The sequence below is a fragment of the Equus quagga genome, chromosome 15 (genome assembly GCF_021613505.1).
Source record: "Equus quagga isolate Etosha38 chromosome 15, UCLA_HA_Equagga_1.0, whole genome shotgun sequence".
In the NCBI taxonomy this organism is placed as follows: Eukaryota; Metazoa; Chordata; class Mammalia; order Perissodactyla; family Equidae; genus Equus; species Equus quagga.
Window position 1 is genome coordinate 20,515,302 of NC_060281.1, and position 23,450 is coordinate 20,538,751.

Here is a 23,450-nt window from a genome sequence, read left to right on the forward strand (position 1 = left end):
AAAGTGATTCTCAAACTCAAAAAAAAGATAACCTGTTCCTTTCTGTGCTTCTGCTGTAACTGTGTCGTCTCCTCAGCTCTTCTGTGGTGAGTAGCTTGTGCCGGTTTGGAGCTTCTTTAACTTAGATTTAAGGGTATTTTTTTCCTTTGACATAAAGTATCACCTGAACTTGTTTCATATGTCTTATTTCGAGAAAAATTTATGATCTTTTTAACATTAGGAAGTTTTGCTTTTCCTGACATTTTATTACTTTGAGTTTTTGAAACATTTCAATCCCAGACAATAAATATTATGTGATTATTGTTTTCATATGGATAGACTATTTCCTCCTGTTTTTTCTAACCCCCTTCCCAGCTAATAATACTCAAAAATTTATTAATAGTAGACTGTTCCATTTGGCTTTTCCAGAATCACATGTAATGAAAATTGAAAGAGGGGCAGGTTTGAGAGAGGAGGGGTGGTAGTAGTTTTGTGGTTTTCTTTCCGTTGAATTTCCAATGTTTCTTGTTCAGTTGAATGAAGATTATATTTATTCTGTAAATCATTTTTATAAACTGTCATAACCAGTTATCATATTAAATGGTATCTTTTTATGTCATTATTGAAGCTAAATGGGTCTCAGCAAAGTACATGGGTGTTTGCTGAGTTCCTCATGAGTGCTCAGTGTTTATAAGCACCCACCTTTAAAAGCTGTCCTTCTGGCTCCCTCGCCTTCAAGTCCGTTCTCAAATATCGCTTTCTCAATTAAGGCCTTCTCTCACCACCCTTTAACCACTGACACACAGACCTCGGCCCTGGCTCACCATATGCCCCTTCCCTGCATTCCTTTTTTCACTCTAACACTCACATACCATTTCATAGACTTACTTATTTTGTTTATTATCTCCTCCCTCTAGAATGTAGACTGTCTGAGATTAAAGATTGTGGTCTGTTTTGTCTGCTGTGGTATCCCCAGCCCTTAGAGCAGAGCCTGACACATAGTGCACATGGGTCGGTATTCTACTCAATGAATGAACAAATGACCAGTCCTTAATTCTGCAGATCCTTGCAACACTCTGCTCATGCCATTGTACTCTGGTTCTTCTCCAGCCTTTGACTGTTCCTCTCACTCCTTCCTGGCTTGTCATCTTACTCCATGCCTCGACCGTAAGCTTCCCTTGACTTTCCAAAGTCCTCCGAACTTATTCAGCTTTGTTCCCCAATATAAATCTTTTTTTAAATGTTTTTACATTTTAGTACTTCCTAAATCACAAAATTCAACAGAATAAGAAATTTAGGTGGTTGGCCCGGTGGCATAGCAGTTCAGTTCATGTGCTCCACTTCAGCAGCCTGAGGTTTGCCAGTTCGGATCCCGGGTGCAGACCTATGCACTGCTTATCAAGCCTTGCTGTGGCAGGTATCCCACATATAAGGTAGAGGAAGATGGGTACAGATGTTAGCTCAGGGCCCACCTTCCTCAGCAAAAAGAGGAGGATTGGCAAGGGATGTTACCTCAGGGCTAGTCTTCACAAAAAAAAAAAAGGAAAGAAATTTGGGCACCACAAGCAAGAGTTAGTTATGATATAGTTAGGTTTTCATTAATATTGTATCAAACTTTTTGATGTATCTATTTGATATATGTGACTTCATGTGAAGTACTTAAGTAGTGAAATATTCAGTTCTGTTTCAGTGACTTCTGAATTCAATTCAAAAAGTCAATTCAATTCAGTGACTTCTGACAAATAAACACAGTTGCATAACCACCACCACAATGAAAATGCTTGAATGCCAAAAAGTTTTCTCATGTTCCTTTGTAATTGATCCCCCACCCATCCCTAACTCCTGGCAAGCACTGGTCTGATTTCTGTCTCTATAGTTTTATCTTTTCCAGAATAGCATATAAAATGGAATAATTCTATATGAATTTGGATTTTAAGTTTTTTGTGTCTGATTTCTCTCATTTAGCATAATGTTTTTGAGATTCACCCGTGTTGTTGTGTGTATTAGTAGTTTCTTTTTATTGCTGAGTAATATTCCATTATGTGGATGCATCATAATTTGTTTATCAATTCTCTATTGAATGGACGTTTCAATTGTTTCCAGGTTCTGGCCATTAAGAATAAGCTGCTATGAACATGGATGGACAAAGCTCTGTGTGGACTTACGTGTTTATTTGTATTTGGTAAACACCAAGGAGTGGGATTACTGGGTCGTAAGCAAGCGAATATTTAATTTTATAAGAAACAACTGAAGTATTTTCTGAAGTGGCTGTACCATTTGGCATTCCCACCAGAAATATGAGATTTCTAGTTGCTCCATATCTTTGCCAGTATTTGGTATGATCCATTCTGTTGTTTATTTGTGCTGTTTTGTTTTAATTTTAGCCATCCTAATAGGTGGATAGAGGTATCTGACCATGGTTTTCCTTTGTGTTTCTCTGGTGACTAATGATATAAAGTATTTTTCATGTGCTCATTTGTCATCTGTATCTTTTCTTTGTTGAAGTGTTTGTTCAAACCTTTTGTCTATTTCCAAGGATTGGTTGGTTGTGTTCTCAGTGCACTGTAAGAGCTCTCCATGTGCTCCAGACACAGAAGAGTGCTTTCACATTTTCTCTGAGTCCGGGTCTTGACTTTTCTTTAAGTCAAGAAGTTGGAAGAGCTGAAATTTTTAATTTTGAAGGAGTCCAATTTTTAATCTTTTATGGCTCCTATTTTTTGTGTCTTTTCTTAGAAATCTTGATGTAACCCAAGTTCACCTCCAATGTTTCTTCTTGACATTTTAAATGTTAACTTTTACTTTTAGGTCTTTGATTCATTTTGAGTTTATTTTTGAATATAATATAAATATACACAAAAGTATATTTTGAGGTTCCCTTTTTTTTTCCCCTGCATGTGAATGTCCGACTGTTCCAACACCAATTGTTGAGAAGACAATCCCTTCTTCGTTGAATTACCTTGACATCTTTGTCTAAAATCAATTGACCATGCATATGTGATCCTATTTTGTTCCCTTGATCTGTATGTTAATCTTTATGCCGGAACCTCACTGTCTGAACTGCTAAGTCATGGCATTGGGTCTTATGAACCTTCAGCTTTTCTTTTTCAAAAATCACTTTTTTTACTCTAGGTTCTTTGCGTCTAGGTTCTTTTCTAGATTTTGCCCTGTTTCTACAAAACGCTGACCAGAATTTTAACTGGAATTGCTTTGAATCTGCAGCTCAATTTGGAGAGAATTGATACCTATCTGTATTTAGCCTTCTAATCAATGAACGTGATAGCGTTCTTTATTTACTTAGGTCTTTTCTAATTTCCCTCATTAATTTTTATAGTTTTCAGAATATACATCTAGTACATATTTTGTTAGATTTATCCATGGATGCTTCACATTTGATGCTATAAGAAAGATTTAAAAATTTTTTAAATTTCCAGTTTGTTGCTAATATGTAGAAATAAAATCAATTTTTGTATATGAACCTTTTATCCTGCAACTTTGCTGATCTCGCTTATTAGCTGTAATAGCTTGTTTTTTGTTTTGCTTTGCATATTCTTTGGAATTTTTTACATAGACATTCATGTTATTTGTAAATAAAGACAGTTTTGTTTCTTTCTTTCTGATCTGTATTCTTTTCATTTCTTCTTCTTGCCTTATTGCAGTAACTAGGATCTCCAGTACACTGTTGAACAGGAGTGATGAGAACAGACATCCTTGTCTTTTTCTCAATTTTGTGGGGAAAACATTCAGTCTTTAACCATTAAATATGATGTTAGCCACTTTGGATAAAACTTCGGCAGTTTCCTTACTTTGTTGCTGATTTTAGGGATAAAGTATTCAGTCTTTCACTGTTAAATTAGCTGTATGATGTTCTTAGATGCTCTTTATTACATTGACAGAAGTTCCTTTCTAGTAGTTGGCTTAGTTTTTATAATGAATGGATGTTGAATTTTATCAAATGGTTTTTCTGCATCCTTGGAGATGATCATATAGTTTTTCTTTTTTTGGTGGTGCATTATGTTGATTGATTTTTTGAATGTCAAACCAACTTTCCATTACTGGAATAAATGCCACTTGGTCATAATGTATTAATCTCACTATATTTTGCTGGACTTCATTTACTAATATTTTGGTTAAGTATTTTTACATCTGTATTCATGAAAATATTGATTATTGATCTGGAATTTTCTTGTAATGTCTTTTTTCTAGTTTTTAGATCAGATGATACTGGCCTTATAAAATGAGTAGGGAATTACTCTTTCCTTTTTTATTTTCTGAAAGAGTTTCTGTAGAATGAGTATTGTTTCTTTCTTTTAAGTTCAGTAGAACTCACCGGTGAGGCTATCAGGGACTGGGGTTTTCTTTGTAGGAAAGTCTTTAGCTATGAGTAACCTTAGATACAAGGCTATTTGGGTTATCTGTTTCTTCTTGAGAGAACTTTGGTAGCTTACATCTTTCAAGGTATTTGTCCTTCATCTAACTTAACAAATTAATTTGCATAAAGTTTGTAAAATTTCCTTATTTACATAGCTGTAGGATCTGTGATAATGCTTCTATTTTTAATTCCTGATTGGCAATTTGTTTCTTCTTGCTTTTTCTCTCAGTCTGAATAGAGTTTATCAGTGTACTGATTTTTCAAAGAATCAACCTTTGGTTTCGTTTATTTTTCTTTATTTTTCCCCTGTTTTCAGTGTCAATCTGCTTTTATCCTTATTATTTCCTTCTTTCTGCTTGCTTTGGGTTTAATTCACTCTTCTTTCTCTTTGACTTGAGATCTTTCCTTTCTGTCAGCATTTTCATGCTGTCTGCTTCCCTCTAAGCACTGCTTTAGGTATATCTGAAAACCTTTGATGTGTGTTGTATTTTCATTTTTATTCAATTCAGAATATTTTCTCATTTCCTTTCTGATTTTCTCTTTGACCCATGGCTTATTTAGAAATGTGTTGATTAGTTTCCAAATATTTGAGAATATTCTAGGTATCTTCCTGTTATTAAATTTTAGTTTAATTTTATAATAGAGAACATACTTGGTATGATGACAGTTCTTTTAGGTTTTTTAAGGTTTGTTTTATGGCCCAGAATATGTGCATGTGCACTGAAATGTGTATTCTGCAGTTGTTGAGTGTAGTGTTGTATAAATGTCAATTAGGTCAAGATGGTTGATAGTGTTTTTCAGTTCTTCTATATACCTACTGATTTTCTACTTTTTAAAAATGAATTACTGAGGAGTGTTGAAGTTGTCAACTTAAATTACAGCTTTTTGTATTTCTCTTTTAAGTTTTCTTAGTTTTTGCTTGGTATATTTTGAAGTTCTGTTCTTAGTTCCATACACACTTTGGAATTACTTGTCATCTTGATTCATTATTCCTTTAGCATTATATAATGTCCCTCTTTATCCCTGAGAATATTGCATGTTCTGAAAAGCAGACACATTATTTTCTGATGTCTGATACTGGTCTGATGTTAATAGAGCCACTTTACCTTCTTTTGATTAGTGTTTGCATGGTATATAGATTTAACATCCTTTTGCTTTTAACGTATCTGTTTCTTTATATTTAGAATGTCTTTCTCATTGACAGCGTATAATTGGATCTTGGTTTTTCACCCAGTTTTACAATCTCTGCCTTTTTATTGAAGTGTTTAGACTATTTGCTTTTAATGTAATTATTGATATTTAAATCTACATTCTTGTCCTCATTATAGCTTTTTAACATACTAATTTGTATTCCTTGGTTTTAACTTATTTTTATCATTTAAACACTTTAACTTATTCTTTATAATTGTTTTTAACTAATTACCTACAAAAATATGCATTTATTGCAAACAAAAGCCTAGAAGACTCAGAAAAGCACAAAGAATACAGTACAATCCACAGTCCTTTAACATTAAGACTAAACGTTATTGGCATTTTAATACCCATACACAAAAAAAATACATTCATACTTCTTTGTAGTCTATTGTTACACTTTCCCATGCCATTTTTTTTTTACCATTGAGTATTTTATAGTACAGCTAACTCATTATTAATTATATCCTATTATTGGATATTTTGATATTCTCAAAGTTTTGCCATTACGCAATGTACATTATTTTCTGTACATATCAGATTATTTTCTTTGTCTTTTGGCTTCTGTCATTTGGTTGTCAGCTTTTTTCTTGCCCCCTGTGAAAGTAATATGTCTGCTTTTTTCTGGCTACTTTTGAGATTTTTTTCTTTTATTTTCTGGCAGTGGTAGTATGACATGCCTACATGTAGTTTTCTTTGTATTTATCTTTCTTGGAGGTTGTAGAACTTCTTGAATTTGTGGCTTGATATCTTTCATCAATTTTTTAACATTCTCAGCCACTTTTCTTCTAGGACTTTCATCATGTGTATGTCAGACTTGTCACCATGTACAGCATATCTCCTCCATTCTCTTCTGTATTTCTCATCTCCTTTTCTCTTTGCTTCAATCTGGATGTTCTCAACTGACCCATCTTTATTAATCTTCTCTTTTGCTGCATCTAAAATTCTACTAAACCCATCTATTGAATTCACAATTTCAGTTTTTGTTTTTATTTTTCAGTTATACAATCATCATTTGATTCTTTTTTAAAAAACAATCTAGTTCACATCTCTTTCTGATCCCCCAGTGTCCGGGTTGCTTATGGATCTGTTTCTGTTGTCTGGGTTTTTTCCTCTTGGTTTTCAGTCTTTTGGTTCTGTATCCTGCTATGCCTCAGAGTATTTTATTGAATGCCAGACATTGTATATGAAAAAAACTGTAAAAGTTCAGGATGATAATTTCTTCCAGAGAGGATTTAATTTTCTGACAGGTAGCTTGAGGGGATAGTCAAATTAAGGTTATTATATTTCTGCTTTGCTCTTATTCCTAAAAGTATCCCCACTATCTTAGCTCCCAAAAGAACTCAGCCTCCCAACACCTTGATTTTAGTCCATGAGACCCATACCAGACTTCTACCCTATAGAACTGTAAGATAATATATTTGTGGTGTTTTAACTACTAAATTTGTGGTGATTTGCAACAGCAGCATAGAAAACTATTACACAGATATTTTGTATTTTGTCCAGATTTTATAATTGTTCTCAGGTTAAGAATTAGTCTCTCACAGTTTGTTCTATCAGTCAGAGTTCAGTCACAGTATCAGAACCACTGTGCACCATGGGATAAATATTTTATTATACGAATCAGATCTTACATAGTTGTGAGAGGAGCTGGGAAAATGAAAGCCTAGGAAGAAAGTTGGAGGATCAGAGAAAAAGTCACCAACCCATCAATTTGAGAAGCAAAGCACAACCACCTGCCAAAAGTGGCTGCAGAGCCATGGCTCGTAGGAAGGTCTGCAGGAAGCCATGCTTCTGTGTAACTGCCGCCTTGTGGGTCCCACCAAGCGTCTGGTAGCAAGCCTGGAGCCACTGTTGGTAAAGTGAGGAGGAAAGTGAGGGCGAGCTAGAACTGCCACCCCTTCTGTGTCTGCCTGTAACTGCATCTAACCACAGTGAACTTCATGGATTAATAGCTACATCACTTCCATCTTCCAAATCTTGCATAATTTTCTCTTTTGGCCACTTGTGACTCAGAACCATGTAGGGAAGGGGATTCTGGAAAAGTAGTTTCAGTTTCACCAAGTTGACAGAGTACCAACAACCACAGTCTACCCTTTGTCAACTTGGCACCCATTCACACCTCTTTTAACTGTATTAAAAAATCCTCCAAATGAAGACAGTAGCAAATGCTTCCACCTAACATGATGCATGCTAACCTTGTCCTCCAAAAAGGATATAAATACCTATCTGGTCTTTCTCCCAAAAACCCATAGCTTCAGTCACATCATGAGAAAAGCATCAAACAAATCTTAGCTGAGGGACATTCTACAAATACTTGACCAGCACTCCTCCATACCACCAAGGTCATCAAAAACAAGGAAAGTCTGAGAAACTGTCATAGCCAAGAGGAGCCTTAGGAGACATGATATAAATGTATTGTGGTATTCTAGATGTGATCCTGGAACAGAAAAAGGATATTAGGTAAAAACTAAGGAAATCTGAATAAAGTATGGGCTTCAGTGAGTAATAATTTATTCCTTATTGTGACAAATATACCATACTAATGTAAAATATTAATAATAGGAGAAATTGGGTGTCGGGTATATAGGGCCTTTGTATTTTCTTCACAATTGTTCTAGAAACAAAAAGTAAAGTTTATTTTTTTTAAAAAAAAGGGTATAAAGTCCCATATGACGCATCCATTTTTGGGGTGATGTTTTTTGTTCTTTTCTCTGAGTTATATTCCCCCTTTGATATCCTGTAACTTAAAAACTGAAATAGTGGCTGGCCCAGTGGCCAAGTGGTTAAGTTCACCCGCTCTGCTTCGCTGGCCCAAGGTTTCGCCGGTTTGGATCCTGGGCACGGACATGGCACCGCTCATCAGACCCTGTTGAGGCGGCATCCCACATGCCACAACTAGAAGGACCCACAACTAAAATATTCAACTATATATTGGGGGGATTTGGGGAGAAAAAGCAGGGAAAAAAAAAAGAAGAAGAAGATGGGCAACAGTTGTTAGCTCAGGTGCCAATCTTTAAAAAAAAAAACTGAGATATATGGCTAACCACTGTTAATACCTCTTATGTTAGATAATAGGAGAATGGAGGAGGAGAAAAAATTTTTTAAAAAATTGTTTAATAACTAAACAGATATGCTGTATGCATATTAAAATAAAGAAGAAATATTCCTAGCCACACCTGTCATCATGTCTGTAGCTAGCTAATGTGACCACAGTCATAGCTAGGATCTGTAACCTCCCCCCTCTAGCCAGGCCATATTCCTTTAGCCCTCAGTACACACCTCAGCTGGGGTGGCTCCTTACCTGGTGGGGTGACCCTGCCTACTTCTATTTCAGTTACCTTTTGCTGTATAGCAAGCGACCCCAAAAGAACACTGAGTTCTTTTTCTCAGGGTTCTGGGATATGGGATTCAGTGGACCTTGACTGGGTAGTTCTTTACTCCGCATGGCGTCATCTGGTAGTTACTCAGCTGGCAGCCTAGCTGGACCAGGCCATTGATTGGGAGATTTGGAGCCTCAGGCCTCCACATGATCTCCCCTTTTGCTTTTGACAAGCTTTGGCTTCCTCACAGCATGGTAGTTTCAGAGAAGTTGGACTTAAAAGGCCACTGGCTTCTAAAAGAGTCTTAACAGAAACTGCCAGTCCTCTTAGGGTGTGGCTGGCTTAGAAGTCCCACAGCATCACTTCTGCTATATTTTGCACTCAGTTAGTCACAAGGCCAGTCCTGATCAAAGTAGAGGGGAAATAGACTCTACCTCTTGATAAGAGGAACAGCAAAGAATTTGTGTCCATTTGTAACCCACTAAACTAGTTGTGGAAATCTCTATTTCCTTTAAGGTAAATCCCTAGAATTGGAATTGCTGCATCGAAGGTATTTCTTTTTAAAAAACTTGACACATATCCAAATGGCCCTCCATTCAGGTTTTGTAAGTTTGCATTCTCATCAGCAGCGTTTGCAAATCATTTCTCTGTGCCTTCACCAACAGTAGACATCATCACCCTTTTTTAATCTTTTCTACTTTACAGAAGGGGGAAGTCTGACCATTGTATTTATTTCATTTTTGAATGCCATTGAGGCTGAGCATTTTTTGTGTGTTTATTGGCCATGAGTAGGTGTTCTTTTCTGAACTACCTAATGTCGTACTTTGCCCCTTCTTCTCTACTGCTATTCCTGGTTTGAGTGTTGATGTTGGTCTGAAATCTGGGTTATTAAAGTTTAATTGACCTTAGACAACCCTACGAGGTTTTTAAATATTATGAATTACTCTCACCCAAAGTAATCTATCTTTATTTCTATTCATTTGTTCTTTATTTCCCTAGATCATGTCACCTCTTTGAGTCCTTTCTTTTCTCAGTTGAGGGTATTGACACCAAAAGAGGAAAGCTGTTGTCCAGAGATTCTGAAGATTGGGGAGTCTACTCAGTTTGGACCCATAGGACCAGTCTTTTGGCTTCAGTAGTCAAAATTACACTAACAATGCATTTAGCTCCTTCACCACAAGGTGTTTGTCCTCCTTGGGTCTGGCACTAAGAAATTCCGTCTGTCCATAACTCCTGCCTCATGAGTGATTTGGATACTGAATTCTCCCTGCCCCTAACAGGCAATATGGCATTTGATAAATTGCTTTAACTCTGGGACCTTGGATTCCCCATCTATTAAGTGAGAGTGTTGAACTTCTGCTCAATGACTCTAAGGCACACTTCCTACTCTTGAAGTCTGTTATTTAAGAGGGGCATTCATAGAGTATGGATTAGGGGAAACCAGCATAAGTGGAAGTCAGACCTTTAAGAAATTTATTTCTGCCTACAGTATCTATTTTTGAAGGAAACTTAATCGAAGCTTCTTAAAAATAGTTTTTAATTATAGGTTTGAAACTTTGTGTTATTTGTAATACCTTTTTAGAAGCATGAAAATAGCATTTCTCTCTGTACCAACTTTGTGCTTTTCCATTTGGTAAACACTGATTTTATTTCTCCCTGTGCCTGTAGGAGTAACCCGAGCTAACTCAGCACTTCCTGTTTACCTCTTGGTCGTCCATATCGTAGAGGGCAACAGGCCTGCTCTCAAAATAAGCTTCCTTGGTTTAATTCTGCATTTTCTGGTCAGGCAACCAGCCTGTCAATACTTGAACAATGAAACAGTTTGGCTCCGAAGCCTTGTTGTGACAATCCCCCTTCAAATTGTAGGTGGAAAGGAAAGTCACTTAATGTAATAGTAGGGGATATAATAGTAGGATTTGTATTTAAATAGGGGCATCGAACAGTACCATTCATTGGAGAATATCAAAGCATTTTCGACCCTTAAACTTAGAATGTGTGGTGTGGAGGAACAGAAAGACAGTAAATAACCTAATTTCCTCTGGAGCTTCTCAGTGCTCTAAATATCTATTTTTTAAGGAAGAAAATTGAGTTTTATGTGTATTGAGTGACTAAAGCATAAGCTTAGAAATATTTTATGTTTCCATCATAGTTTATTCTGCTTAGCATAAATCATCAGAGCCAAACAGGACTTACCATTTACTGGAGCTTTTTCAGTTGTATTAAACTTTTCAGTTGTATTACACTCATGTCAGACACACCTTCGTACAAGTCCCTCCAGGTCAATAGTTTAGAAACTCTGCCTCTTCCCTCCCGTTCTCCACTCAACACTTATGGAAATATATGCTAATTGGAAGAGAAGCAGCCTACCCAACTTTAACAGGGTTAGCCCACTCTTAACACAAGATTAATGAGAAAGAAGTTTAGGGAAAAAATAACATTTCTCAAACAGCAAGAGTGTAGATGCCAAGTAAAAGCCAACAACCCTCCCGGATCCATCAAATCCCAAGCTTTGCTTTCCCTTGACTTCAGCTAAAGGAAAGAGGAAATCCTGTCCATGCAGCCTTGCTCTGGCCATTGTTGCCACCTCAGGCTCAGTGTAGCTGGCTCTCGCACCTTCCCTGAGGACCCTGCTCAGCACTCACCACATGCCAAACAAGACCACAGATCAAGGTTTAGAACCAGGGGCCAGCCCGGTGGTGCTGCGGTCAAGTTTGCATGTTCTGCTTCTCAGCGGCCCACGGTTCGCCGGTTTGCATCCCGGGTGCGGACATGGCACCACTTGGCAAGCCACGCTGTGGTAGGTGTCCCACATATAAAGTAGAGGAAGATGGACACCGATGTTAGCTCAGGGCCAGTCTTCCTCAGCAAAAAGAGGAAGATTGGCAGTAGTTAGCTCAGGGCTAATCTTCCTCAAAAAAAAAACAGGGTTTAGAACCAGACTCTGCACGTTGCTCACTGAAGTGGCATGTGAGAAGGCACGATGAGGCACAGACGCCCTGCAGGTAGTAACTGTGTTCATTACTGGCCTCTGTAGGGGTGTGATTTATATCCATAAAAGAGGGCATTTGAGACAATGGATATTTAAAGTCGCAGATGTTGGCAAGAAGTTACGTTTGTGAAATAGTCTACATTGTTGAAGTGGGATTGAACCATGAGTTAGCAGACATGAAGAGCAAGCAGAGGCGTAGAGAACAGGATTTGCTTGGAGAAAAGCCTACAGATCTTATCGATGTGCTGAGATGGTGATTGGCATACTCTGTGACACATCTGTATTATTGGGGATGGGAAGCTGATTTCCTCTTAGATTTCCGCTTCTTTCACCATCCAAAGGCAGCCTTCCCCTCTGGCTCATGCTCAGCTCTTTCTAAGCACCCTAAATTCCTCCAGTACTGACCCATGCCACTGAAAACAGATTTTGCACCTTTAAAAAGTGACGTTCTTTCACACCCAGTACCCAGATCTTAGTTTCTAAATCTTCTTCACTGATATTCAGTCTCCTTGGAGAAATGGCTGATTCCAGGGACTCAGGGGAAGATGCCTGGAAAAATGAGCCTGGAGCATCGTAATTCACCAGAAAATAAGGAATCACTCAAAAAGGGGAACTTGAAGAGGCTCCCACTGGCCAAATCTGGGACGATTTAAAAATCCAAATAAATAACGATAGTAATAGGTTATCAACCGTGGAATAAAGCAAACATTCTTGCGCCCATCAATATAAATAAGTAAATAAATAGAGGAGAAAGTAACAGCTCTTCTTGACCCTAGAATGCCAACTAATAACTACGGACTGAGTCATGGCATTAAAAAATCATCAACAGAAGAGAGAGACTGATAAGGAGTGGATATTTACATTGTCTCAAATTATCTCCCCACAAATAACTTATTAATTACAAAGGAAAGCCAGTAACAAAAAAACCTGGTACTCTTTCATTCATTGTAAATATTGTTAATTAAAATGTATTTTCATTGTTTTGGTTCACTAATGGTTAAGCTCGTCTTTTGCTTAAATTTTTTCTTTCTTCAGGCAATGCCATTAAATAAGAAACGCAGACAGAAATTCATTTATAACAGTTCAAAAAATATCACCAATGATGACAGGTCCTTTGATAAAATATTCTTTGGGTAAATGCCTAATTCAGCTCTTTTTGTTGAGACTCAATCCAGAAATTATTCTTCTCTCCGAAAGCCGGAACAAGCTGACCCTGCCACACGGCGGAGCCGTACAGGAGCAGAGCTCTGAGCCTTGGACCACAGGGAGCCCCAGAGCTACAGTGCCGTGTGTGCAAAGAGGTGGCTGTTCCAGGCTGGCACCGGACTCCATCTGTCCCTTCCCCAAAGAGGATTCTGGCCGCCTTTATTTCCCGTTTTGTTGTTTCTATAGGACCAGAAACGCTGTTTTCAGTTACTGTGATGGTTAGGTGTCTGAGGCAGGCAGGATGCCGGTATCCAGAAAGGGCAGCCAGGGTGAACAGGACGCCTAGATAATGCTGGCTCAGCTGGGCCCCCGGCCACCTCGTCATGCAATGAACTGCACGAGTGTTCCAGGGAGACGGGACAGGCACCTCGAAGACTGCATTCAGACGTTAAAATACACACCCACAGAACAGCCATCCCAGACCTCTAATCTTGCTTTATGACCAAACTATAATTACATTACAGCAATTACTCGAATATTACATTTTTATTACTGTTATGTCATTATGTCTACTAGGAAAAAAATATGCTCACTTTAACCAATAAAATTCTTAATGACTCATTTAAGCTGTGTCTACATGAAACCCCTGACTTAAACAGTTTGGTCAAAATAATTTCTAGGGCCTGGGGGAAGAAGAGGGTTAATCTCCATCTGTATGATTGCCCGAAAAGCAGGAAAACTTCCATTTGTAGATGGGCTTTTGGAGATTAAAAACTTCTAGCCAAGGCTCACCAGCAAGTTCTGATGGTTACATCTAAGAGCTGTCTTTATAAGACGTCAGTTCTTTATCATCTATTGATCAGTTCCAACTGCTGACAAAGTCGAGCTGAGGCTTAGGAAACATCCGTGTCTCCATCCTCTGCGTGCAGGGGAGCGCGCCTCGTCTACTTCCGGAATGTCGAGTGGGCCCAACCGTGAAGAGTCTTCAGAGGCCACCTTGGCCAGTGTTTCAGCCCCTTCTCTGGAAGCCAGGCCTTTATTTGGAACTCACTAAGGACACCCCCCAAATAAAGTTACTAATGTGTGGTACTTGCATTTTTTAATCACTATGTTTTACTTCATTACCTCTCTAGGTAGGGTCTCATTCTCTGTGGGCCGGTATCCTGCTGAAAAATGCCAGGCTATCAGACTTAGTACATCCTCTCTGCAGGGGGACCCCGACCGAACTACTTCCCAACTCAACCCAAACCCTGTCCCTTTCCCCAGCAGTGCAGGCCCAGACAAGCACAGGATGCTGCCCGTCTCAGAAATAATTCTATCCTTTGAGAGTTAGAAATCAGGCCCTTGAATTTTGGGAATTCACCATATGAGCTGACTGAGTCAAAATATCCAGATTTAACTACTTTGGAATTTTTTTTCACACACACATTTTACCCCCAAATATTCTATGCGTTGAACAAACACTTTCCTACAAGGAAATGAAGTGGCTAACAGGTTTTGCTTCCCCTCCGGTAACCAAGCCCAAGGTTTGTTTTTCGCTTCATTTTTTAAAAAGGTCTTTTTGGCAAGTATATGTCCTCTCTATTACTGTGTAGAATTCAGTGCCTAATTCTAAAGTTATGTGCATCTGCTGGACATAGACGCGATTAAACGTTCACGACTGCCTACAAATGTGAAAAGTATTACCAGGGCTATTTTTAACATTGTTTTGGCAAGGCTGTCGCTGTGGAAAAAAAGTTCCTATAGAATCTTAATGAGAAAACTGAATGATTCTTTGAAATGTGGTTGTGATTCCCTGACTTATTTAGTGGTGATGTCACTGGTGCTGAGAAGCAAGAAACAGTAGAATTACTCACTTGCCAGCTCGCTCTAGAGAAGCACCAGAAGGGAAACAAAACTCATCCTGAATGCGGTCTGTGCTGAACTGCGCCTCCCCCCGCAGCTCTGAGGGTCACATGCATCCCTGCACAGGACATGTCTCACACACTTGGTTTGTCATCTCTGTGAGCCTACATCATGGTGCGGGGGGAGGGTGCAGTGTTTGCATGTGTTTTTTATAGAACTTGATCTGCCCACTGGCCTTTTTTCTGTTCGTTACCCACATTTGTCTTACAGAAAATAACCACTTTGCTCCAGCTGTTGGAGAAAGACAGGGGTTTCCTCCAGCTCACCTGGGTCCCCTCAGTCGCTTAATTAGCAAGTGGCAAAAAGTTCAAAGAAGTCTGGCAGGACAGGAGAATGTGTCTTATGAAGGACCCCTTTCCTCATGCCCTCGAACCCTCCCCACCCCCCAACTCTCTTCAGACCTCCGTGCCATCGATTTTGAACCCCACTTGTCCTGTCCTTAGTGGGCACAGGCCCTGCTGGAACAAGATGTCAGGCCATTTGGTTCTGGGCAGCCGATGGGTCTGGGTGGGCGTGTACAGACCGTGCGCTGCACGAAGGCACCCAGCCAGGGGGGCACACGTGGGACTAACTTCCAACTTGTTCTCTACTTGCCAAACCTCGTGTCCTGACACAGGAGCTATGTCAGCCAAGACAGGATCCACTCAGAGGGACCGTTGTTTCTGATTTCTCTACCTGGAGGAGCGCTGTTTTGTAATTCTTCTGCCCTGAGTGGACACATTTTTCTGGCTTGTACAAAGTCGCTGTGTATGCTTACAGCAGCCCTGGGACTGGCCCTGGAGGAATCAGCACATGGCCTACTGAAGGGGCAGAGTTCTGCAGCTGAAATGTTGGCTGGATCAGCCCTGAATATACATGGTGTCTTTGCTTCTATGGAAAAGTGCTACAGAATAAGTTATTTCATCCTACACAGCAAGTCTGGAAGCTTTCGAAGTTCCAGCATCAGCCGCAGCTTCAGGAGGAGTCATGTTCGTTTAGCCTGAAGCCTGCAGAACTAGTACTACAGAGAGAGCTGTGTTCCATTCAAATTAAGGGGCAATTTGGTTCTGCATTTGGGGGAAATGGAATGTGAGCAGTGGCCCAGCTGTTCTCTTTAAAGCTACCATCATATCATGGGATCACTGGAGTTTCGAGCAGGAAGAAGGCTTGAACCCTATAAGATCCAGTCCCACTTTCCAAGATGGGCCCAGGAACTTGAGGCACTGGCCTTCCCTGTCCCCAAAGGTGGTAGATATCTTCTTAGCAACAGGAGCCTGCTTCTCCCTGCACATCCATTCTTCCCCCATCCTGATGCCCTAGATCTTTTGGGGAGAGGATTTTGATTCTTGGGCATGGACCCACTGGTGCTCCACTTCCTTCTGCAAGTCCTTTGGGAAAGGCCTCGCTGCCATTAATGACCCAGTGATGTCCACCATTCACACAGAATGATGTGATGGCTCAAATCCTTTTCAGTGGCCATCCATGATTGCCATAGGCTTCCAAAGGAACTCAGAGTCATCAGCCTATAGTGTTGGCTACCCCAGTCCCAACCAAGCCTGGCATGACATCCATTCTCACCAGTGCTAGAGGACTCTTGTGTTTCATCCTCGGCTTCCTGGGGGTCCTTTCCAGACCACTGAGATGATGCAAGAACCCATCCCATCAAACGCCCCCCCTCCCCAGGACACCCTTGTTCCTGCTCTTGACCCTCTGACTGAGATCCAGCCTCTGCTTTGTGGGGAAGGTTCCCTGGAGCCTCCTGACTAATGCCTCTGCAGAGCCTCCTGCTAGGCCCCACTCAGTAGCTCAGGCTTGGTCACAGATCCCCAGCCCAGAGCCCGGTTTACCACAGCCACTTGGACAGTGATTGGACTAGTGCACATCTTCCGTGGAGACAGCCCTGACTCCCACTAGTCATACTGACTCCAGCCTCATGCATTTGTCTGTTTCTTCCTTCTGCCCATCATCCCCCACTGAAGTCACAGATGCCTCGCAGCAGAGGCTACACTGCAGATCCCACATGGTGTTTGAACTCACTGGGAAGTCTCTTTGTCTTTGCAAGAAGGATGTTAATTTGGTAAATCTGTAAATCAAGAATAGGGATTCTGACTTCGAACTGTTATATTTACAATGCCACATATTAGTTTAACAGATTCCACAGAAAGAATTCACTTGTTAAAATAGTGTTTTTATAAACCTCACATAAACATTGGCTTTACTTTCAGAGACTGCCTCCTCTAAAGTAATATTACATTATTCTTACAATATTGTAAACCCACCTAAGACCTGACCAAGACACTATTTCATGTGCCATTCCATCCTCCTACCCAAGAGTGTGGCCCAGAGAGGAGCCCCTCAGGGCTGGCCTTCATACTGCTGCTCTCTGTGACCAATTGCGTGGGGCGCTGCCATTGCCTGAGATATTGACCTTGGCCTTCATCAAAGCAGAGTTCATCACTAGTTCTGATTAATTTTTGTTATAATCTCTACCAGCTCTGTATCAATTAGCTATTGCCACATAACAAAACACTCCAAAACTCACTAGTTTAAACCAATAGGCGTTTATTATTGCTGGTGAGTTTGGAAGTCTTTTGGTCTCAGCCAGCTTACTTGGCTAGCGTCTCATTGGTAGGCAGCTCTGCTATTCTTGGCTGGACACTGGGGGGTCAGATGGCTGTGTCTGGTTTAGCATGGCCGTGGCTAAGACTGGGCTCTTCTCCATGTGGTCTCACCCTCTGGCCCGAGGCTCTTCACACAGAAGTGGTAGGATTCCAGAGAGTGAGGAAGCACACCAGGCTTCTTGAGCCCCAGGCACAGAACTCAGACAGTGTCATTTCTGCCACATTCTATGGGCCAATATAAATCACAAAGCCTGCCCAGGTTCAAGGGGTTGGAAAATGGGCTCTGTCTCTTTATGAGAGGAACTGCAAAGTGACATGGCAAAGGGTGTGGACAGGGAAGGGTGACAAAGTGTGGATATTTTTGCAATCAGTCCACCAGGTCTCCATCAGTAGCTTTTATTTTCCTCATTCTAAATCTAAGCGACTCACTAAATGTCTTTGTAATTTTAAAGCTTTCTCTTGCATTATTTTACATAATATGCTCAACCCTTGTGCTTTCCAGCTAAGGAAACTAGAGACTGTAAGAGATTAAATTGCTTGCCAAGAGCTAGTAAGTGACAGCATAGGACTAGAATCCAGGTCTTCTGATAGCAAGTTCAGAGCCATTTCCAATATTCCACTCAGATGATCCCCTTTGGCCTAAAGGCATGCATTTAAGAATAGTTTCCTCCAAAGGAAAGAGCAATTTTTGGCCATTTGTGGTCCCTTCCACCCCACCTCACCAGCTCCCAACCCCCCTTTTCCCCCTCCCCACCTATCGTCATGACAGCATCTCCAGATTACATGGTGGTGCTTTTTGGGATCACTACTGGGGCCAAGCTGGGCTCAGATGAAAAGGAGCTGATCCTGCTGTTATGGAAAGTCGTGGATATGGCCAACAGGAAGGTGGGACAGTGGGAAGTAGTAGTCGCACTGGATCATCTGGGGCTGACGGAGATTGTAAAGAAGAGGCTAAGACTGATGCCGGAACCCATCCCCGGCAGCTGGACCAAGCCCTCTGACGGTCTAATCAGTCACTGAGCAGTGAACTGAATATCGGGGTAAGAACCTCTGCATCGATGGGCAGCTTCATGTCAGGCAAATCCTGCTTCCCGAGGCTTCCAAGAAGAACGTATTATTACCTGAATGCTTCTCTTCCTTTTCTGATCTTCAAAAGAAACTCAAGATATATTGCCCTCGTTCACCTGATATTGATAAACTGCATATTGAAGCAATGACAGAGTCGGGATGGGGCTTACTGATCCAGATGGAGCCTGACCCCGTGCTCTGGTTTCCGTGTCTCCTCAGCAGAGTGTTGGAACCCCCTGAGCCAAATAATCCCAGCAAGATGCTGTACTCTGCACCCCCTCAGACACACCATCCAGACCAATCCCAGGACCCTTGCTCACTTTGCTGCTCTTGCTTCTTGTGAAATCCTGGTCTACCGGCTGGCCCCACCTTCACACTTGTGTCTGTTTCCACTGTCACACTTCAGTCTCTGGCTACGTATCCCAATCTCAGACCTGTTGGTTGCAGCTTGAATCTGTCTACGCCTTCTCCTGAAGTCTTCTTGATGTCTCAGACTTGTTGGTTTTTCCCAGGACTATAACCCTCACCCAGTTTTTATGGACCCAGCTGGTGACCTCACGCACTCAGCTGTGCTGCCAACCATTTAAATGCAGCCACAGTCTTGGAGTTTTAATAAGAAACTTGACCTGGAGCTCCTGGTTCTGTAGCAGCTTGGTGGCAGCTCAGTACCTGCTAAAGTGTTGCTTCCCCCCTGTTCCCCCAGAAGGATTGTAAACGGTTGGGTTCTGAGAGCTGGGCGGGGGGCGGGGGGGGGGGGGGGGGTGCTGTTGCACACAGGCTCCGGGGCCCGCAGAGGACTGGCTTTCTCAAGCCAGCCTCCTTTTTCTCTCTCCCTGGCTTCTGTTTGTTCTGACATCTCTTTCCCTAAGGGCTGTATGCTCAAGGCTAGCAGCGACACAACAAGGGATGCCAGGTCTGGGGTGAAGAGAGGAGGTGGTGAGGCACCCAGAAGTTGCCCCGGACACTGTTCTTCACCTCACATGGACACTCCCCGGCTGCCCAGCTCCATGCCGAAGACTTGAAGAGGGGGCCACGGACAGCCTGAGGCTGGCTCAGAAATTCCCCCCTTGCACTTCTTTTGCCAAAAGCAGATCTTGGGTAGCAGAACTTTATCTTTCAGGAGTCTCCTCAAGAAATCAAGCCTGAACGATGACACTTGGCAAGTCAGAATAGAAGACTGAGCTGCTCGCTCACTGCTCCCAGATCGTGTGCGATGGTGCAGACAGGGCGAGGCAGTGAGAACTGCTGGTTTATTTGAAGTTTCTTTGGGGGTTATAAAAAACAAACAAACAAAAACACACACACAAAGCTTGACACTCAATAAATAAACCATTTGCAGTAACCTAAGCCGAAGCGTTCCTGGGAGCTTCTGAGGCCCTTCTGTGTGTCGCTGCTCTCCAATTAGCCGCGAACGCCCGCGGATTGTGCTAACGCAGCACGGAGCCCCCGTGCCAAACACCTTCTCAGGTTTTCTCCCCTCTGCATTTTGCTAATCCCTGGATGAAACATAATCGCAGAGAAATGTTCGAGGTTGAACACAACAGGGAGGAACTCAGCGCTGGCTCCCACCCAGTGGAAATAACATGCCACTGGACTCGACGAGGCAGGAATAAGGATGTGAAACACATCCACTGTCTCCAGCCCTCCCTAGCAACGGCCTGTTGCTCTCCGCAGAAGCCCCAATTTCCTCAAGTTGTTCACTCTGCTCCAAGGTTTCAGCACCTGAGATCTGCTTTATAAGAGAGAAATAGGCAGGGAAGTCAGCGAGCAAAATTTCCAGTCAGGAAAAGAATGGAAAGAGAATTAAGTCATTTATTCCCCTCTAGGGCAAAATAAAACTAACACAAGTATTTATATATAATAAATGTATAATTATATGTAATAATTAAACTCCAGCAACTTGCAGCCATAATTCTCTTTCACTGTCTCTCCAACCAGAGGAAAACGTTTCTCCCTATTGTGGTTTCAAGAAAAGCTTTCTGAATTAGAAGTTCCAGGTGTCACTGACTCCTGTCGTCTGTGTTCTGATGATGACAGAAGAAAGGAAGTCAGAGAAAGGGACAGAATTTTATTAGCGAAAAGAGAAAGAAGCTGTCTAAAAGTACTTAAAATATTATTACTTATTATAATAAGGTACACATTATCTAAAATATACACACGTATATATTTATTTATAACTCATTTAATCCTCACAATAGCCCTATGAGATTGATACTGTTGTTATTATTTTATAGAGGGAAATCTGGGGTGCAGAGAGGTTCACGGCCACCCAGTTTGAACTGCGGAGTGAGTTGGAGCTCCCCAGGTGGCTCTCGACAGGAAAGGGGCTCAGAGCAGTCGGGGAGGCGAAGGTGGGGGTTAAAAACAGCAGCAATCCCTCTCCCGTCAGATGGCTCCAAGGCAGATGAATGACAGAACCTGGCCAAAGCTCTAGACCTTTTCCTGAGAGCCTCAGGAAGGGTTCAGCGGTGATCTTGCATCTCTGTCCAGTTAGAGTCGAGAGAACAGAGGGCTCGCCATGTGGGTTTGCCTGAGGGCTTATCATAAATGTGTGCTGGAACCAAACCTGGAACGGGTTTCCCCACTCCTGTTGATCCAGCTCCCATGAAATCAGCTGTGATGGAACCAGGAGGAGCATTAGCATCTTTACCTGGTCCTGGGATGGAGAAGGTCAAATGGCAGCCTTTGCTACTGCACCTCCTGGAGTGGATCCATGTGGCCTCTTGTTGACTTGCTCTGGACTTCTTCCCTTTCCTCTGAAACCAGCAACTGCTCTCTGGGCCCTGAGGCCATGAAGCCGAATATGGGCACTGGCCGCTGTGGCTGTTACCAGTGTCTGCAAACTTGGCGATCCCTCCGTCTTCCTGCAGATCATCCAAGACCCTCTGACACAGCCTCTCTCCTTTCATCCCTCGAGTCCTCAATACGCCAAGCCCGTGCCTCACGGCAGCAGCACATGGAGGATGCAGCTTCTGCAGTGTCTGCTCAGTCCAGTAAAGTGCCGTCCTACTCAGTGTAGGTTCACTATTAACTGTGTGATTTTCTCCCCCATGGCCTAATACAGTTTGCTCAACTTCCCTGGACGTGGAGGCAACACTGAGTTCTGGTTCTGGTCCTGGTCAGCTGTCTGCTCTTGGGCATGTCACTTGACCTCTTTGACCTTGGGTTTCCTCATGCACAGAATGGAGGTGGTCATTCCTACCACCAGGCTTTGAGGTAGTGCCAGAGGTGCGGCCGGCACAGAGCACGCGGTCAGGGAGTGGGCTCCGCTGTTACACCGCCGTCAGTGCTCATCAGCATATCTCTAACTCTCTTGTTTATTCTGAAGATTTTTTTCCTACCACAGTAAGTAATCACCAAAAGCCCAGTGTTCCATCCACTCCCTGTTTTTCGGTTGTTTTTTGTTTTACATCTGATGATTTCTTCCAAAATAGTGTTTTGCCTGTCTCCTGGGTTAGTGTATTCTTTGAAAGCCTTTGGCAAAGGAGAGCACACTTGTCCTAAAATGCTACCAGCAAAGAGAGTGGAGGGAGGCACGATAATACCACCTCTATCTAGAGAGGCTTTTCCAGACAGAAAGGGCTTGCTCGTCTGCTGCCTCAGTTCCTCCCACAGCAATCCTGAGAAGGGATCAGAGCCAAGACCGTCAGCCCATTTTACAAATCAGGGAACTGAGGTCCACAGAGATTGTGCGGCTTGCCGGGGACACAACAGCCAATAAGTGAAGCCAGATCTCTACAGCAGGCCTCCAACTCCACATCAGTGCTCCCTCCACCCCAAGGAACCTCTTCTGGGAGAAGGTCTTTTTCTTGTTGCAAATCCAAGAGGGCAGGGTTTTGGCCATGACCTATGGTATGGGAATAGGGCATAGCTACTTTATAGCTTCCTTTTCCAAGAACACAAAGAGTTAGGGCCTCTGTGTCTATACTCAGCAGTGAAATTCATCCACATCTGGAATAACTGCAAATCCAGCATCTTATCCCTCAGCCCAACCTCACTCAAGTCTATACTTGTTAGTGTACGTGCAGGCTTGCATGGGGAATGATCCTGTTTGAGCCCTGGTCTCCTCATCTGTTAAATGGGGATGATAAGGCCTACTTCCCACTGTTGGGAGGACATATTCCTATACCTCAGCAATTTCCACATTGTGGGCAACTTCTGTAGGTGTATTATGTGCCAAGAATTATTCCAGATACTGGGGATAAGAGAGAAGGGGACCTTCCTCTTATGGAGCTTGCCTGCTAACGGGGAAGATCAATATAAACAAACAAACTAGAAATGAATAAGGTAAGTAAGTTCCCAATAGTAATAACTATTATGAGGAGATGTGATTGAGCTTATAAATAAATGTTAAAAAATTATTCAAACGGGGCTGGCCCAGTGGCCGAGTGGTTAAGTTCATGCGCTCTGCTTTGGCAGCCCGGGGTTTCACTGGTTCGGATCCTGGGCGCAGACATGGCACCAACTCATCAGGCCTTGCTGAGGTGGCGTCCCACATGCCACAACCAGAGGCGCTCACAACTAGAATATACAACTATGTACTGGGGGGCTTAAAAAAAATTATTCAAACAGAAAGAAATAATCTTAATGGTTTATGAAGTTGGTGATACATTCACACAGAGAAAAGAATTACTTCAGGTCATTCTTTAAACATAGTATTTTGATTATGCATCCCTAGTAAGATATGTTCCTGGGACAAAAAGAACCACAAAGAAATCTTAAACTTCATTTAGTAGCCTTCTTATCATTTTTAATTCACATTAGGAAATTAATATGAGTTCATAATTCTTTTCTTTATTCTTAAAAAAATTCTTAAAATTCTTAAAAAATAACATTTTCTTTCTCTATCCATTGAAAAGGCTTAGAAGCTGACAACACAA

At 41.8% G+C, this 23,450-nt stretch overlaps 1 protein-coding gene across 1 annotated transcript in view; it reads left to right on the top strand.

Annotated features, from left to right (window-relative positions):
- SUPT3H (SPT3 homolog, SAGA and STAGA complex component) overlaps positions 1-3,502 on the top strand; it is a 467,131-nt gene extending 463,629 nt beyond the window's left edge. Inside the window, exon 13 of the mRNA XM_046639750.1 lies at positions 2,083-3,502. The gene's annotated coding sequence lies outside the window, so the exon portion shown is untranslated. The remainder of the gene's footprint in view (positions 1-2,082) is intronic.
- Positions 3,503-23,450: the final 19,948 nt, after the last annotated feature.